This window comes from Cebus imitator, unplaced genomic scaffold (genome assembly GCF_001604975.1).
Source record: "Cebus imitator isolate Cc_AM_T3 unplaced genomic scaffold, Cebus_imitator-1.0 Scaffold416, whole genome shotgun sequence".
NCBI classification, from domain to species: Eukaryota; Metazoa; Chordata; class Mammalia; order Primates; family Cebidae; genus Cebus; species Cebus imitator.
In genome coordinates, this window is record NW_016107731.1 from 259,150 (window position 1) to 276,710 (window position 17,561).

General features: G+C 35.8%; 1 long non-coding RNA gene across 1 annotated transcript in view; it reads left to right on the top strand.

Moving 5' to 3' along the window:
* Window positions 1-13,023, top strand: part of LOC119468357 — a 31,288-nt gene extending 18,265 nt beyond the window's left edge. Inside the window, exons 3-4 of the long non-coding RNA XR_005197017.1 lie at window positions 10,142-10,148; window positions 13,012-13,023. This is a non-coding gene — a long non-coding RNA (uncharacterized LOC119468357). The remainder of the gene's footprint in view (window positions 1-10,141; window positions 10,149-13,011) is intronic.
* Window positions 13,024-17,561: the final 4,538 nt, after the last annotated feature.

A 17,561-nucleotide genomic window follows, 5' to 3' on the forward strand; every position in this document is an offset into this window, starting at 1 on the left:
AAAAAAAAAAAAAAAAAAAAGGATATCCATATTAAAAAAAATAAACTTTGACAATTCACATTGCATACAAAAGTGAACTCAAAATGGAACGTGGAACTAAGTGTAAAAACTAAGACTACAAAACTTTTAGAAATAAATATGGAAATATTAACAGTTTAGATACAACAGCAGCAATGTAAACCATGAAAGAAAATGTTGATAAGTTGGACTTCATTAAAATTAAAAACATTTTTCCTTTGAATGCCACCTCTGGGACAATGAAAAAGTAAGCCACAGAGTGGAAGAAAATATTGGCAAAACACATATCTGATAAAAAAGAAATTGTAACAAAAAATTTTTAGAAATCCTAAAGGAGAACACAACCCAATATAAAAATGGGTAAAATCTTGAAGTGACACATCACCATAGAAGTTTTAAGGATGGCAAATAAGCATATGAAAAGCTGCTTGGTAGCCTTAGTCATCAGAGGAAAGCAAATTAAAACCATAATACGATGTCACTGCATACACATTAGCATGCTAAAATTAAAAAGGCTGATGATGCCAAATGCTGATGAGATGTAAAGCAACTAAAATTCTCCTACATTGCTGGTAGGGGCGTAAAATGATACAAGTATGAGGAAATCATTAGGCAGTTCCTGATTAAGTTAAACATAACCTACCATATGAACCAGCTATTTCATTACCAGATATTTACCCAAGAGGAATGAAAATAGATGCCTACACAAAGCATTCTACATGAATGTCCATAGAGGTTTTAGTCACAATAAGCAAAAACCAGATATAATCTAAATTCCCATCAAGAAGAGAATGGATAAACACAATGTAGCATATCTTCACAATGTAAACTATTTTGCAATAAAATTAGGATACACTAAAACATGCAACCGCATAGATGAATCTCCATGAATGACTCATTTTACTGAGTAGAAGTCAAAAATAAAAAATGTTTCAATTTATAAGTTGAAAATCGTAGAAAATGCAAAATAACCTATTTTGACAGAAGGCAGATCATCAGTTGTCTGTGACCAGCCAGGAGCAGAGGCAGGGATGGAAGTATTTTGTATATACTGTGGTGGTGTTTTAACAAGTGTATGTATCTGCAAGAACTCATTGCATTGTGAGTTGTAAATGGAGTTTTTAAAATGACACCATTAAGAAAATAAAAAAGCAAGCCACTAACTGGGAAAAATATTGCACCTATATGTATATGAGAGAGGTCTTATATCCCAACTATATGAAGGACAATTTTAACTCAATCATAAAAAGAAAACAACCTACGTTGAAAAATCGACCAAGTATATCAATAGACAAATTCCAAGATATATGAATGACCAATAAGTACATTAAAAGATATTCAACCTCATTAGACCTCAAGAAATGCACATTTAAGTAACAGTAGATAAAAGAAAACTTTGAACTCAGCTGACCTAATAAATATGGATTATCTGAAACATGCCTACATTTCCGGTGGGAATGTAACGTGAGCACTAACATATTGGAATCATTTTAAAGTTAAACGTAGACTTACCATACAACCCAACCATTTCTCCCCTGGGTACTTATCCAAGAGAACGAAAATCATATGTCCACATAAAGCATATGCCCATACTTGTATATAAATATTTTAGGATCCAAATTAATAAGAAACAGCTCAGTTGTCCAGTAACAGAAGAGTGGGTATGCAAACTGCTGCAGACAGTGGAATACTACTCAGAACTACCTAAGTACACAACAACATGGATACATCTCAAAACACGATACTGCACAAAACAAGCCAGAGATACCAAGTACTTTAGTATAATGTAAGATTATATTAATATAAAATTCTGGAGCACTCAAGACTAACCTATATTGACAGCTGATACCAGTTGTTTATGGCTGGGGATTAGGAAAGGGACTATTTGCAAAAGAACACATGGGAACCTTTTGTCACAAGCCTGTGCTATCTATCTTGATTATGGGTATATATACTTGCGAAAAGCTATGAAGCCATATGCTTAAAATGTATGCACTTATTGCATATAATTACATCTCTAAAGCTGAGTTTTTAAAAATTCAAAAGAAGAGTTAACATAGGTATTGGTGATATTTCATCACCAGGTGATAAGGTGAGTGTTTAGCACAAGGATTTTTGTTCTATTATATTTCAAACCTTATGTATTCTTTGTGTGAATGAAATATTTCATAATAGATTAGCCATGGTCTGGGAGATGATAGTAACCATGCATATAAGTGATGAAGATTAATATACTGATTATAATAAAGAATCCTGCAAATGAATAAGAAAAGATAAACACCCCAGTAAATAGTAGGCAGATATATTAGTAAGCAATTTGAAGAAGAGGAAATATGAAGATCAATATACATACAAAAAGAAGGTCAACTCAATAGTAATCATGGAAATAGGAATTAAAACCATAAGCCACAAATTATCACAACAAAAACAAAACTAAGAAAAAGGTCTGATAATAATGACTTCTGAGGAAGAATGAGAATTTAAATTTGCAGAACCACCCTGAAAGGCAAATTTCAATCAACTAAAAAAATAGGCATATTCTCCCCTAGACAAACTCTCTCACAGGTACTCAAAAATATACAGTTGATCCCCGAACAGCATGAAGATTAGAGGCGCCACTTTTCCCACGTGGTCAAAAATCCGTGTATCACTTTTGACTCCTCAGAAACAGGAGCCTACTGTTGACCAGAAGCCTTACCAATAGCAAAAACAGTTAACACTTATTTTATGTTATATACTGTATGCTTACAATAAAGTAAGCTAGAGAAAGATACATGTTATTAAGAAAATCATAAAGAAGAGGAAATACGTTTACTATTTACTAAGTGGATGTGGCTCATCATAAAGATCATTTTCTTCAGATTGAGTAGGCTGAGGAGGAAAAAGAGCGGGGCTTGGTCTTGCTGTCTTAGGGATGACAGAGGCAGACGAGGCAGAGGAGGTAGGAGAGGCAGGAGGGGCACGCACACTTAATTTCATCTTTATTGAAAAGAATCCACATATTATGTGGACCAGATCAAACTCATATTGTTCACAGGTCAACTGTATCTAAATGTTCCTATCAGCTATGTTTATAATAGCAAAAAAAAAAAAGAGAAAAAACAGAAAACAAGAATATACAAGAAGCTAAATGCCCGTCAACATTATACAGTGTAATAGATAAAGCAGTAAATAGATATCGACATGAGTGGATTTTTCAAAACATAATTATGGGTGAAAATATATGTTCTCTGCTTAATAAAATTTTAATATGCATATTTGATAATTTTAAAACCATTCTGCATATTGTTTAGGAGGATATAACTATATAATTAAATGTAAAGAAGTTTTTAGGGATAAGAAACTCTTTCTGAGGGCAGTAACTTTTTCTAATTTCTGAGGAAATTAAGAAGGATGTGATCAGCATGAAGTACCCAGGGCCTTCAACCTTTTGAGGATCGTTATTCCTTAAGCAGAATATTCATAACATGAGTGTTCATGATATCCTTATTCATATATTTGGTTTGTTAAAAATATTTTACATTACAATTTTTAAAGTAATTATAGGAAGCAAAACAAAGAAAATGAAGAATGAGAGGAATTTTCTGGTCCCAGGAGGCATGATTCTGCTGGACAAAGATCTGCTTACTCTCTCTGCCTCTGGTGACATAATCATCTCAGATGGTACAAGGCTCATGGTTTAGAATGGTGATGTATACTGTTGGGTCCCAAGAAACTTTCAGTTTTTTGGCCCTAGAAGCTGGCTTAACAGGGAGATATTCTGGTTGTAGGCATTCAAGGAAAAAAGAGGGTTTTTTTTTAGACAGAGTTTTGCTCTCGTTACCTAGGCTGGAATGCAATGGCATGATCTCGGCTCACCGCAACCTCCACCTCCTGGGTCCAAGCAATTCTCCTGCCTCAGCCTCCCAAGTGGCTGGGACTACACGCGCCACCACGCCCCCGCTAATTTTTGTATTTTTAGTAGAGACGGGGTTTCACCATGTTGACCAGGATGATCTGGATCTCTTGACCTCATCATCCACCCGCCTCGGCCTCCCAAAGTGCTGGGATTATAAGCATGAGCCACCGCGCCCGGCCAGAGAAAAGAGTTTAAACCATGCAAGGACCATCATTCCAAACTCAAAAAAAGATGCAAAGGTATTAAAAGTTTTGAAAGTATTCTGTATTTCTGTGACAAATTACAAAGAATCAAAATCTATGTCAAAGGTTTACACTAGAACTATGTAAAGACAACTTACAAGTCAAAGAGAGAAACCAAGGAGATACATGGACAAAGATCATGAACAAAATACCCATACAATAGTGATGAAGAACTGAGAAACATATACAGACATTTTTATAAATAATTAATGAAATTCAAATTAAATAAAAATTAGCTTTTCTGTACATCAAACAGGCAAGGTTGGAAAAATGATGACCATGGTGTTACATGCACTGCAGGAAGAATGAGGCTCTACAGTGCAACTAATGAGGATGAAAATTGATAAATTCTTTCTGGAAAGCACATTATTAAAATATACTAATCAATTTAAAATATTCATACATTCTGGTTGAATGATTAGTATTGTAAAATAGTCACTAAGGAGATAGTAAGAGATGCAAATAAAAGTATACTTATAAGGATGTTTTTGTAATCCCAGCACTTTGGGAGCCAAGGTGGGGGGGGCATCACCTGAGGTCAGGAGTTCGAGACCAGCCTGACCAAAATGGTGAAACCCTGTCTCTACTAAAAATACAAAAGTTAGCTGGGCGTGGTGGCATGCACCCATAGTCCCAGCTATTCAGGAGTCTGAGATAGGAGAACTGCTTGAACCCAGGAGGTATAGGCTGTCATGAGTTGAGATCATGCCACTGCACTCCAGCCTGGGCAACAGAGCAAAACACTGTTTCAAAAAACAAACAAACAAAAAGAATGTTTTTGAAGCACTATTCATAATATTTAGTAGATAAAGCTTCAATGCTCATGAATTATATTCATATAATCATTGTGGTTTTAATATATAATTTGAGTTTTTAAAATAATAGCAAGAGGAATGAACAAAAACTCAGTATTTAATGAAAAAAACATGATGCAAGACTCTATTTAGTCTGATGTCAATATTGTGTCATGTGTGACTGGTGGAATCTATGTTTTTGTCCATTTATGAGAAAACTGAAGAAGGCACATTTTCTCAAAATATTTCTCTAACATCTCTGCTTCATCCCACAAACTAAGAAGTTTGTGACTTCCTTAGAGGACAAGTGGAAGTTGCTTATTAAATTGACAGAGGATTAGACTTCACAGGGAAGATGCTTTAACAGAATTCTGTGGGTCATTTTCCACTCACAAATTTTGCAGCCCCTTTGCGGTATGAATCTGACTCTGACATTCATATACACAGCAGCCAACGCTATGTTTTGGAATGCTCCCCCACGTGGCAAAATCTCCCATTCAAAAAGAACATTAAATATAGTGTAAAATCACAATAACACGGAAAAAAGCAATCAGCAGGCAGCTCTAACTTCTGGCTACCATCTATAAACAGGTGGTAAAATTCTTGTACCAACAAATTATTCAGAGAATACTGGATAAAATCAACGGCTTAAACTACACTTCTGATTTAAAACTAGGATCTGATTACTGAGTTGAGTTGCCCTAGGAGAGTGAAGAATTCAGGACTGAGGTTAAAATCTACTAAGATGACAAAGGTTTTCTCCTTTTAGAAGCCCCTTCCTAGATTTCAATCCCAACAATTTCTCAGGCCATATTTGAAGACATCGCATTAGGGGAGAGGAAGGGAAAAGAAAGTGAGGTATTGCTCTCAGCCATTCAAAAGTCTCTTAATGGATCCCAGTAAAAATCACTTAGTGGATTTTTCCCTGTTGGTATGGGAAGGGAGAGGGAAAAAGTGAGATGTATATGGGATGGGGGCAAGAGGGACCCTTCACTCTAATATTGTCTCAAGTTTTTCAGGACAGTGCCTCTAGGTTGCTTTTAATTATTGGCTCCCTTACCCTCTGTGTTTTCAAATAATCATGAGTATATAAATACTCTTAAATTGTATCATATATTAAATAGAATAAGATAACTGTGATTCTAGGACATAGGCAGAAACAAATGTGCATTTTAATTCTGGATAGTGATCGTATTAGAAATCATGTACACCCGTATTTATGTTTGCATTTTCAATATTGCTCTGCATTTCCCAAATTGTCATAATGGATTTTTCTTAAAGAAAGGCTTTTTCTTCATGATTAATATTTTAATCACTCAGACACATTTTTAGCATTTTAATAATTTAAGGACAAGTCATCAAAATACACAGAAATAGTTCAGTTTTAATGACAGGTTAGACGAAAGCAACACCAAGCATTACAAGTAGAATTTTCCTCACTGTATCATGCCAATGAATAGGATAAAGGTTTTCTGAAGCCTGTGCCTGCACCCGTTCCAGAAAGCTCAATACAGACATGTTAACATCTCCTTCCGTTTGAGTGTGAATTTGAAAAGCAAGAACTCATTAAATGATTTCTGTCAGCTTTCTGCCTCAATTCTCCAACTCTTATGGGTTCCCCCTGACTGAGTCCACTGGGCTACGTAAATTCAGATTTATTTCCAAGGAGAAAATAGGCTGAAGACAAGACGTAGTAAGAGGCTCCATATCTTGCCAGTCTGAGAGGCCTTATTATTATTTGTTCTTTTAGATGAACCGCAATGACCTAGAGTTCATCTCTAAGTTCTTCCCTGCTGCCTGGCTCACAGGTGATAATGTGATCTGATTCTGAGGGCTTGCATAACCCCATGTTCACTCCTTCACCTGGGATCTTTTCTTGGGGCTAGGTTTCTGAGATGGTTTATATTTGGGTCCTACATCAGTAACTTTTCTGAGTCATTCATTTTCCATTAAGGAGTGCCATTTGTTCCACCTTGCTGTAGGGACTGTGTGAATCCTTAACCCCCCAGCCTTGTAAGTCAGGCTCTGCGGCTCATAGACCTTTCCTAGAAGCTGTTTGTCTAAATCTTCATTGATAAATTTGGTCTGCCTCCAACTTACAGAACTTGTGAATATTTATGACCATCACTAATGTGTGTGCCGTAACTGAAACTTAAAATGCCTTTGTGCTCTCTATCTGGTCAATTTCTTGACCCTATTCCCCTAAACCTAGGAAGATCTACTTTCGTTCTCTGAACCTCAGTGCATTTTTTAAAATCTTTTTGCAAGTCTGCATATGGCATTTTGGATATGAAAATTTCAACCTAAGTGTGTGTTGACTTACATGTAAGGTAAACAGCCAATAGTGGTTTGGTGATAGTCTATGAATTTGGCAGATGAAATTACTTATAGACAGTTTTAACTGAATTAGAAAAGTTAGCATTAGTTTAAAATAATACTGTTTTTATCTAAAAAGCAATTTGTAAAAGACTACATGATAGTCTTAGAAACATGACAGCTTAGCAGATAATTTTGATAAAATGTAACGTTTCTTATTTTAAATATCCTTAGTAATTTAGTAGTAGAATGATTCTTCTAAATCATGATAAAAATATGTATCTGGGCTCCAAAACCAACTTAACAAGGTAAAGAGACATTTCATTAAATTTGAAAATTAAGACCTACATTTAAGATATTCATTAGTCAACATCGATCTAAAAGTTTTTAAGTAAGCAATAAGAAGGGAAAATAACATCAGAAATAATCATTCAAAAGAAGGATGCAAATTCATAATCTATTTGAAAAACAATAAAATCTAGCAGACTTAAGTAATTAATTACATACTAAATTCATAAAACCCAATAATTTTCCTATCATTGTTATAACAAGTCAGAGAAATGTAATGACAGGAGATAAATCTCATCTCTAATTGCAATAAGAGAAATTTAATGCTTAGGAATAAACTTGACAAATCTTATATTGGAGTTAAGGAAAATAAAAAGCTTTTTTGGAACATATAAAAAGATTTGAATAAAGGCATAAATATAATCTCTAATTTTAATGTGCAGTGACAATCCCAATGATATTTGATGAGTTTTTATCTATAAATATAAATTTATCACAATAGCAAAAGAAAAAAGCTTTAATAAAGAAAAAGGAATAATAAGGAACTTACCATACATGACAATATATTTTAAAATTAGTAAAGTAGTTTGCTATTAGGTTAGTAGGCCATTAAAACTGCACACAACATCCAATGCCAAAGTCAAACATGGATAAGAACGGCTATGTATTGTAAGTGGCATATCAAAAAATGAATTTTTGGGCTGGGCGCGGTGGTTCGAGCCTGTAATCCCAGCACTTTGGGAGGCCGAGGTGGGTGGATCACGAGGTCAACAGATCGAGACCATCCTGGTCAACATGGTGAAACCCCGTCTCTACTAAAACTACAAAAAATTAGCTGGGCATGGTGGCGCGTGCCTGTAATCCCAGCTACTCAGGAGGCTGAGGCAGGAGAATTGCCTGAACCCAGGAGGCGGAGGTTGCGGTGAGCCGAGATCACGCCATTGCACTCCAGCCTGGGTAACAAGAGCGAAACTCCGTCTCAAAAAAAAAATAAAATAAAAAATAAAAAAAATAAAAAAACAAAAAATGAATTAAAAAAAAAAAAAAATAAAATAAAAAATAAAAAAAATAAAAAAACAAAAAATGAATTTTTATATAAGTGACATTCAACGGAACAACTGAATATTTATTTGGAGAAAAAAATGGAAAATGTAGCCTCATAATTTATAGCAACAGAAATATGAAATCTTGATGTTAAACACACACACACAGATCATAAAATACCTGAAGAAAACAATAGAAGAAGATGGTTTGCTCTATTAAAATGTGTCACTTGACAGCAAAACAATGAGTCAAAATTAAAAGGAAGCAACAAATTCAGAAAGTAAAACATGCTGCAAATGTATAAGTATCTTTGAAATATATAGGAAGACATTTATAAATTACTAAGAAGGAAGACAAACATCTTGAGTGAGGACAGCCACAGATCCATATACGATATGAACAAAAAAGTTGTTTGTAAAATGGTGAATATGTATATATACAAAGAAATATATGAGCATATCTATCTATGTTTATGTATAAATTCAACCCTGTTCGTAATAAAAAAGATACAATTTTTTTAACAAAACTACAAATCTTGTGTATCAACTTTGAAGAGTTTAAAAGGTATCTAGAAATAATATTGTTGAGATGAGTATTACATCTCACGAGTATAAGAGAGCTTTGGAATTACTTTCCTTTTAAAGACAATTTGGCAGTATGAATCAAAATATTAGACTCAGTAATGCCGCATTTAGAAAGATAGCCTAAGAAAAAGGCATGCAAAATTTAGCGAAACAGTTGTTTATTCTAACATATTTATTATAAAATATTTTAAATCATCCAAATGCCAACAATAAGCCTTAGTTAAATAAACTGGGGTACTTGAGGAAAAAAAAATGCAATGCTATTTAGCAATTAGAAATGATTTTAGTGAAGAGCAACTAATGACTTGAAAAATTTTATATGAGATATTTCTAAGTTGTAATAACATACATGCCCTACCATTCAAAATTACACCTGGATACATATTCACATAAATATACATATATACTACACATATGTAAGGATATCTATTACTAGAATAAATTATATCTTAAATAATATAATTTATTAATATATAAATAAGTAAAATAAAAGATAATGAATAATTTTCCTATATGACAGATCTAAAATTTTTTATTCATACTTTTATAATTTTAAATCTTTCTGCAATGAATATGCATAACTAATACACAAATTGTAAAGTATATGATTTATTTGCTTATTTACTCAGTTACCTATCCACATACTCAGCAATCGTTGTGGAGCAGCTGTAGACAGTTTATTAGGTATCACGTAAAACTGCCTCTGCTGTCATGGAGGCTTACAGCCTAATGGCAGGGATAGGCAGGCCAAACAATCGTGCAGAAATTCCATGATTTCAAACATTTGGCTATCTAGGAAAAGAACTGACCAGGTGTTCTTGAGAATTTATAACTGGGATCCTATTTACTCTGAAGACCCAGAGGATGCTTTCCTGAAAAATTGACATTTAAGCTGAAAGATACAGATTGAGTGTGGAACAATTAAGCAAAAATAAGGAAAGAGTTCTCAGACAGAAGGAGCATCGTTTGCAAAAGTACATAGGGTCAAGGGGGAGCCTGGAAACATTGTGCTTCAGAAACATTGCAAATATTTGCTGATGAGGTTGGAGCATGGAAAGCAATAAGGATTTTTGGAAATGAGGCCTTTAGTTGTAAAACAAGGGAAATACTTCTGATATGGCTTGGCTATATACGCCCAATTCTTATCTTGAATTGCAGCTCCCATAATTCCCACGTGTCATGGAAGGGGCCTTGTGGGAGGTAATTTAATCAAGTGGGTGGGTCTTTCTCATGCTTTTCTTGTGGTAGTGAATAAGTCACATGAGATCTGATAGTTTTACAAAGGGGAGTTCCCGTGCACCTGCTCTCTTGCCTGCCACCATGTAAGATGTGCCTTTGCTCATCCTTAGCCTTCTGCCATGATTAGGAGGCCTCCCTAGCCATGTGGAACTGTGAGTCAATTCAACCTGGGTCCTTTATAAATTACCCAGTCTTGGGTATATCTTTATTAGTGGCATAGAACAGGCTAACAGAGTATCTTTAGAGCAATGGGAAACTACGGTGGCACTTTTAATCTTATTGTTCCTCTCATAGAAGCTCCAGAAAGTTGTGGGGCAGATTACTTGGTCCTGTCTCCAGAACATCGGAGCTAATGAGAAATGAATGCCAGCAGTCCTCCAAAACCACTTCTTTTAGAGGGCTCTTAGTCCCTGGCCTAAAGTCTGTAACACCAAGAAAAAGCTTCAGTAATCCCCCTGCAACATTATCCTGCTTTGTATCTCCACTCAGGAGCTTCAAAATCATCACCCAGAAGTATGGTTTATCTGCTGTCAATTCACTACATTGTTACCTCTAGCCAACATAGAGTAAATTCCAGCATATCCCCAATTAACTCGCTTGAGATTCTGTTTTTGATCTGGCCCAGAGTGGAAATTCAAAAACTGATACTCACAATTAGATAGTATTGCTTATGCCCTCTCTGTTCTGATCACTAATTTTTTACTTGCTATTCTACTTTTTGATGTTTCTTCTCATCTTTTTTTTTTCTTTTTTGCAGAAAAGTTATAGATATGGCACATTGAAAACGTTTTTAAAGGATCAAGAACGCTGGGGGTAAGCAGATTTTATAATTCTTCTTTTCAACAAGGAAACACTTTCAGAAATGTAAAATGCGTTGCCGAAGGACAAACCTGAGAAAACCCTGTCTCTTAACACAAGAGAGTGCTCCTTTCACCACAGCATACCGCTTTTTATTAAGCACAAAGATCCTTTCTCCTACTGCCTAGAGAATACAAGTTACTAGAATACTACGGCTATGTCTGTGTAATGTACTTTGCACAGTAGTTGGCATAGCGTTATGCCCTTTTAGGTGCCGAGGAGATGCTTTTAGATAATTGACAGCCAACCTGTGATTTTTTCTGATAATCCTAGGCCAACCTGACATGAGAAGTCTTGGGAGGAGCTAGTCCCCTGGAGAGGAGGTAGGCTGACACTGAGTGACTTAGAAATGACAGGAAGTCAGTTGAAATTGCTACTCTAGTTAAAATGTCTTTTTAAGTAACTCTATGTATAATAGATTTCTCACCATCAAGAAGTTTCAACTGTGGATGGTGTGGCAATTTTAAGTCACAAAAGTAAGTTTAGGTCTCGTGGGCATAAAATCATTAGGGATATGATACTGTTCACGTATCATCATGCTCTTCATGTGGCAATTTAATGTCAATGGAGTTTTAAAGAAGGAATAATGCCAACGACTAATATATGCCAAGTGCTAGCAAACGGGACCACTAACCATATCCATTCATCATTTCATATCATCTTCACAAGCTTACAGCATCACAAATACATACCAATACTAGTGTTACACAAATGCGAAAACTGAGTCTTAAAGTGGTTTTGAGGTTCACTAAAGGTCTCACAACCAGAAAGTTGCAAAAACCTAGTTTGTCTGATCCAAATTCTTTGCTCTGAACCACCCAGCTCTACTGCTTACAACGTTCTGGCTACTCCAGAATGTTGATTCGGAGTGAAGTTTATTGAGACTCTGCATCTACCACTGTCAGAGAAAAAGAAATCAGAAAAATTACTTGTCAGATTGTGAAAAACTAAGTTTTAGGGGAATGAAAATTATCAGACTTGCAATAGATTAACATACAATGAAATAGAGAAATATGTGCATTCTCCCTCTGTAAGGAAAGGGGAGCAAACAAATATGCAAATGTTTGGTGATCATGAAATCAGAAATGCAAGTGAGTTTCCGAAGTCAAACATTTAATGTTATCTGGCCAAAAACTCTGTGCATCTATGTATAATACAAAGATGGCCTTGACAATAATGACCATATGATAAAAGTGCAATGGATAAGATTCCTATTTTCAAATCAGAAGTTATAAATTTAATAATTTCAGTAAATAAAAAATGCTTTGCTTGAAATACGTATCTTTATCTACAAGAGACCATTTATCATCTAAGCCTGGATGAAGTATATGTCTTGGTCTGGAATGTCACCAAAAGATGCCCCCATTTCTTCAGACCTACTAGAATTTTACCTCCTAGTCATATGTTGGGCAAACTACAAGGCCTATTTCAATAATGTCAAATATTTTATCTGTGAAGCTTGTTTCTCCTTCTCTCCTCAGATCAATAATCTGCAACTAGGGCTCACAGTGATAATCATCTATTTGGCATGGCTTTCTGACATACTGTGTTAAGATGGATTCTGAGGTCTTATCCAGGGTAAATGGAAAAATATATTGATCAGTATATTAGTCTGTTTTTATACTGCTACAAAGAACCCAAGAGGGTAATTCATAAAGGAAAGAGGTTTAATTGACTTACAGTTCAGCATGACTGGGGAAGCCTCAGGAAACTTAAATTCATGGCAGAAGGTGAAGGGAAAGCAGGCACCTTCTTCCCAAGGCAGCAGGAAGGAGAAGTGCCAAGCAAAGTGAGACGAGCCCCTTATAAAACCATTGGATCTCCTGAGAACTCACTATCATGAGAACAGCATGGGCTAAAGTGTCCCCATGATTCAGTTACCTCCACTTGGTTTCTCCCTTGACATAGGGGGATGGTGGGGATTACAATTTAAAATGAGATTTGGGTGGGGACACAAAGCCTAACCATATTAATCAGAAAATTCAACTGGCCAAAGAATCAAGAGAGGGAGATGCAGTGTTTCCAGATACCAAATTACCTAAGTGATTTAAGTTAGGTAAATAAGAAATAAGTTAGGTAAATCATACATTTTCCTGACTTAGAAACATACGAAATACTAGAAGAGCAGCCACTTTTATTTCTTCTTTTACCTTTCTATGGAGCTCAGTGTTTTCTACTTTTGACTATTTAATTAAAAAGCACATCCCCTCTCCCCATTTCCACATACTTGGTTAGTGGGAATAGTATAAATGAGGCAAGATTTAGCATTAATCTCAACTGGTAACCTTTATGAACAAACTTTCCCTTACTATAGTATGCTGTTTAGAGCAAGGTGCTAAGGAAACACATAGTAGATGGCAATTATTGTCTCACGACATGTCACAAAATACAGCTCTTAAAGGAAACATACAAAAGGCCATAAGAAACATACTTCTCTCAGGTTTGAAGATTCCCAGCATCTCTAGGTTCCATCAATATTCAAGTATGACAGTACGGTTGTCGTAATTCAGGCAAACAGGAGGAGCTAATAGGTGAAAGAGCCATGATCATCTTAGGTACTTGAACTTCGAATTTGGTTGGACCTGTCCTAAAGTCAAGTCTTGCCTTGATATCCTTGCAGGATTTGTTCCAGAACCCCTTCGGTTACCAAAATTCACAAATGCACAATTCTCTTATATAAAATGATGTACTATTTGCACATCATCTACACACATTCTCCTGTATACTTTAAATTATCTCTAGATTACTTGTATTACCTAATGCAGTGGAAATGATATGCAAACAGTGGTTAAATGTATTGATGTCATTTTATATTATTATATTGTGTTTTTTTCCAAATATTTTCAAACCTCAGTTGGTTGGATCTGTAGATGGAGAACCTGTAGATATGGGGGGCCAATTGTACACTGTTCTGAAGTTCAGATACCTAGGGGAATGTTTCAGCTAACCTCCATCCAATGTATATAGGGAAACAATGGGGTAGAAACATGCTGGTATCTGTAAATTATTTTGTCATGTTTTCACTTGCTAGGATAAAGAAAAGGATTAGCTATCACACATTGCTTTTGTATTATCAAATCAAACCTAGGTACCATGACTGTAGTTTAGAAAACTAACTCTGAAAATAAAGACCAATTTGTAATAGGTCTGAGTTCAAATCATGGCTCTACCACTGTGACTTTGTGTTTGTTGCTTACTGTCATTGAACCTGAGTTTCTGCTTTAGTAAAATTGACTTATTAATATAGACTTCAATCAGTTGTTATGAAAATAAATGTAAATGGAATCATATCTTTAATGCACATAGTAAAGTGCGTGACATACAATTGGCTACCATAAATAACAACAGTAAACAATAATGACTTCTAAAACTCTTCAAATGGTGCTTGCTCGTGGTAAGTACCATGTAACTGTTTGCTACTGTTATTAATATTCCTGTATTGAAGTTGGGCTTTCTTTCTTTTTTCTGCTTCTCAGTAGCTTAGGATTTCATTCAGAAGTGGTTCTGAGGGCTGGGAGGAAGGGATGAACCCAATATTTCCAATGCTGCCTTGGCCTGGGCTCTGCTTTCTCCACAACAGAAAGACAGAATACACTACTAGAGTTATTGGGTAGACTTTTGGGTTATCCGTGTATCCTTAAATCTTGATTTGATTCTAGGAAAACATAATGTTGATATTTCTCATATTAAAGGTTTAGTCTTTACTTTTAGTCATATTAAAAGTTTAGTCTTTAATCCTGACCAGACCAACTGTCATGATTTCCTGACAGCTTTAGTAAATTAAGCTACAACACCAAGAAGGAAAATGGAGAACGCACATGGTTCTGGCATGAACCCATGAACCCCAGCTGAGTTTAAGAAAACAAAACAAGTGGTCTCCTGTCTTCTTTCCTTTGAGTTCTATCAAGGTACTTTCTTGGTTTCCCAGAATCAAAAGGATCTCCCTGCAGAAATCATGCCAAACACTTAAGATAAATGTGACAAAATAATCTACCTTCTGTCTCCAAAAGCATTAAGAAATTTCTGAAAACACCATTATAGCCGTATTATATTTATAAGCACTTCCCTGTACTTCAGCTGCAGCAGCGGTTATCTGCTGCATCTCATGATGCCATCTATTCCATGCATAATTAAATACTGTGCTTCGTATCTCCCTTGTTGCTTTCTCTTCATGGCAAGTTCCTTGGTTTATACCCACATTTTCCACCATGTGTTCTCTATGTTTCAGATACCATTTTCTGCATATTTTGGGCCAATCTTGCCACACTTAACCCTAACATTTTACAAATGCAGATAAATATAATCATGTCATTCTCTTTTTTTTTATAAGCAAGAATACCGTCTCTGTAGCTGACATAAATAACATCAATTAAACTTTATAAAATGACCCTACTTCCATATTTTTGTTTACCTCTCCATTAGGGAAAAGTTGCTACACCAAAACATGGAGACTTTTTCAAGACTTCCTTGGGTGATATGGAATTATTTTTAAAGTAGGGAAGGGCTGGCTAAGCTAATTTTCACATGTAAGTGTTTGGGTTCAGGGTTGGGGTGAAATCTGAGACTGGGAAAGGATGTCTTTCTTAAGATCATGGTATTTAGACCTCACGCCTCTTAAATTTTGTCCCCCAGAAGTCTTTGGTTGTATGTGACAGAAAGCAAACTTGAACTAGCCTAGGTAGAAAATAATTTTTATTAGAAAAATACTTGAGTAGCCTACAGAATGAAAATAGTGAGAAGCCGTAAAGCCTCAGGATGCCATAAACTCTTGTTTCTGTCCATTGACATCATTCGTGTGTGTGTGTGTGTGTGTGTGTGTGTGTGTGTGTGTGTGTGACAGAGAGAGAGAGAGAGAGAGTGTGTCTCATTCTGTCATGCAGGCTGGAGTGCAGTAACATGATCATTGCTCATCTGCAGCCTCGACTTTCTGAGCTCAAGTGATCCTCCCAAGTAGATGGAACCACAAGTGTATGCCACCATGTCCAGCAAATTTTTTAATTCTTTGTAGAGACGAGATCTTCCTGTGTTGCTCAGGCTGGTCATAAGCTCCTGGGATCAAGCAATTTTCCTGCCTCAGTCTTCCAAAGTGCTGAGATGACAGGCATGAGCCACTGTGCCCAGCCTGACATGATTCTTTAATAAATAGTTTTTGCAGGCTGATCCTTGGCTCACACCCTTACTATCTTTATCTGAGAGAGAAAAGACCCAGGAGAGACCCTAACTCTCCTGACTTAGGTCATATTTCTATCTCTCTAGGAGATGGCAGAGGGTAGAAAAATCAGTTACCAGGCTGAAAATTGGAACAAAATTGTTGTAGGCATCACACCACCTGATTTCAAACCATACTACAAGGCTATAGTAACCAGAACAGCGTGGTACTGATACCAAAACAGATATATAGACTAATGGAACAGAACAGAGGCCTCAGAAATAACGCCAAACATCTACAACCATCTGATCGTTGACAAACCTGACAAAAATAAGCAATGGGGAAAGGATTCCCTACTTAATAGATGGTGTTGGGAAAACTGGCTAACCATATGCAGAAAACTGAAACTAGACCCCTTCCTTACACCTTATACAAAAATCAACTGAAGATGGATTAAAGACTTAAGCATAAGATGTAAAACCATAAAAACTCTAGAAGAAAAACCTGGAAAATACCATTCAGGACATAGGCATGGGCAAAGATTTCATGACTAAAACACCAAAAGCTATGGCAACAAAAGCCAAAATAGATGAATGGGATCACTAAAGAGCTTTTGCACAACAAAAGAAACTGTCATCAGAGTGAACAGACAACCTACAGGAAGGGAGAAAATTTTTGCAATCTATCCATCAGACAAAGGGCTAATATCCAGAATCTACAAAGAACTTAAAACAAATTTACAAGAAAAAAACAAACAACCCTATTCAAAAAGTGGGCAAAGAATATGAACAGATGCTTCTCAAAAGAAGACATTTATGCAGCCAACAAATATATGAAAAAAAAAAGCTCATCACCACTAGTTATTAGAGAAATGCAAATCAAAATCACAATAAGATACCATCTCATGTTAGTTAGAACGGCAGTCATTAAAAAGTCAGGAAACAACAGATGCTGGAGAGGATGTGGAGAAATAGGAATGCTTTTACACTGTTGGTGAGAGTGTAAATTTGTTCAACCATTGTGGAAGACAGTGTGGTGATTCCTTAGGGATCTAGAACCAGAAATACTATTTGACCCAGAAATCCCATTACTGGGCATATACCCAAAGGAGTATAAATCATTCTACTATAA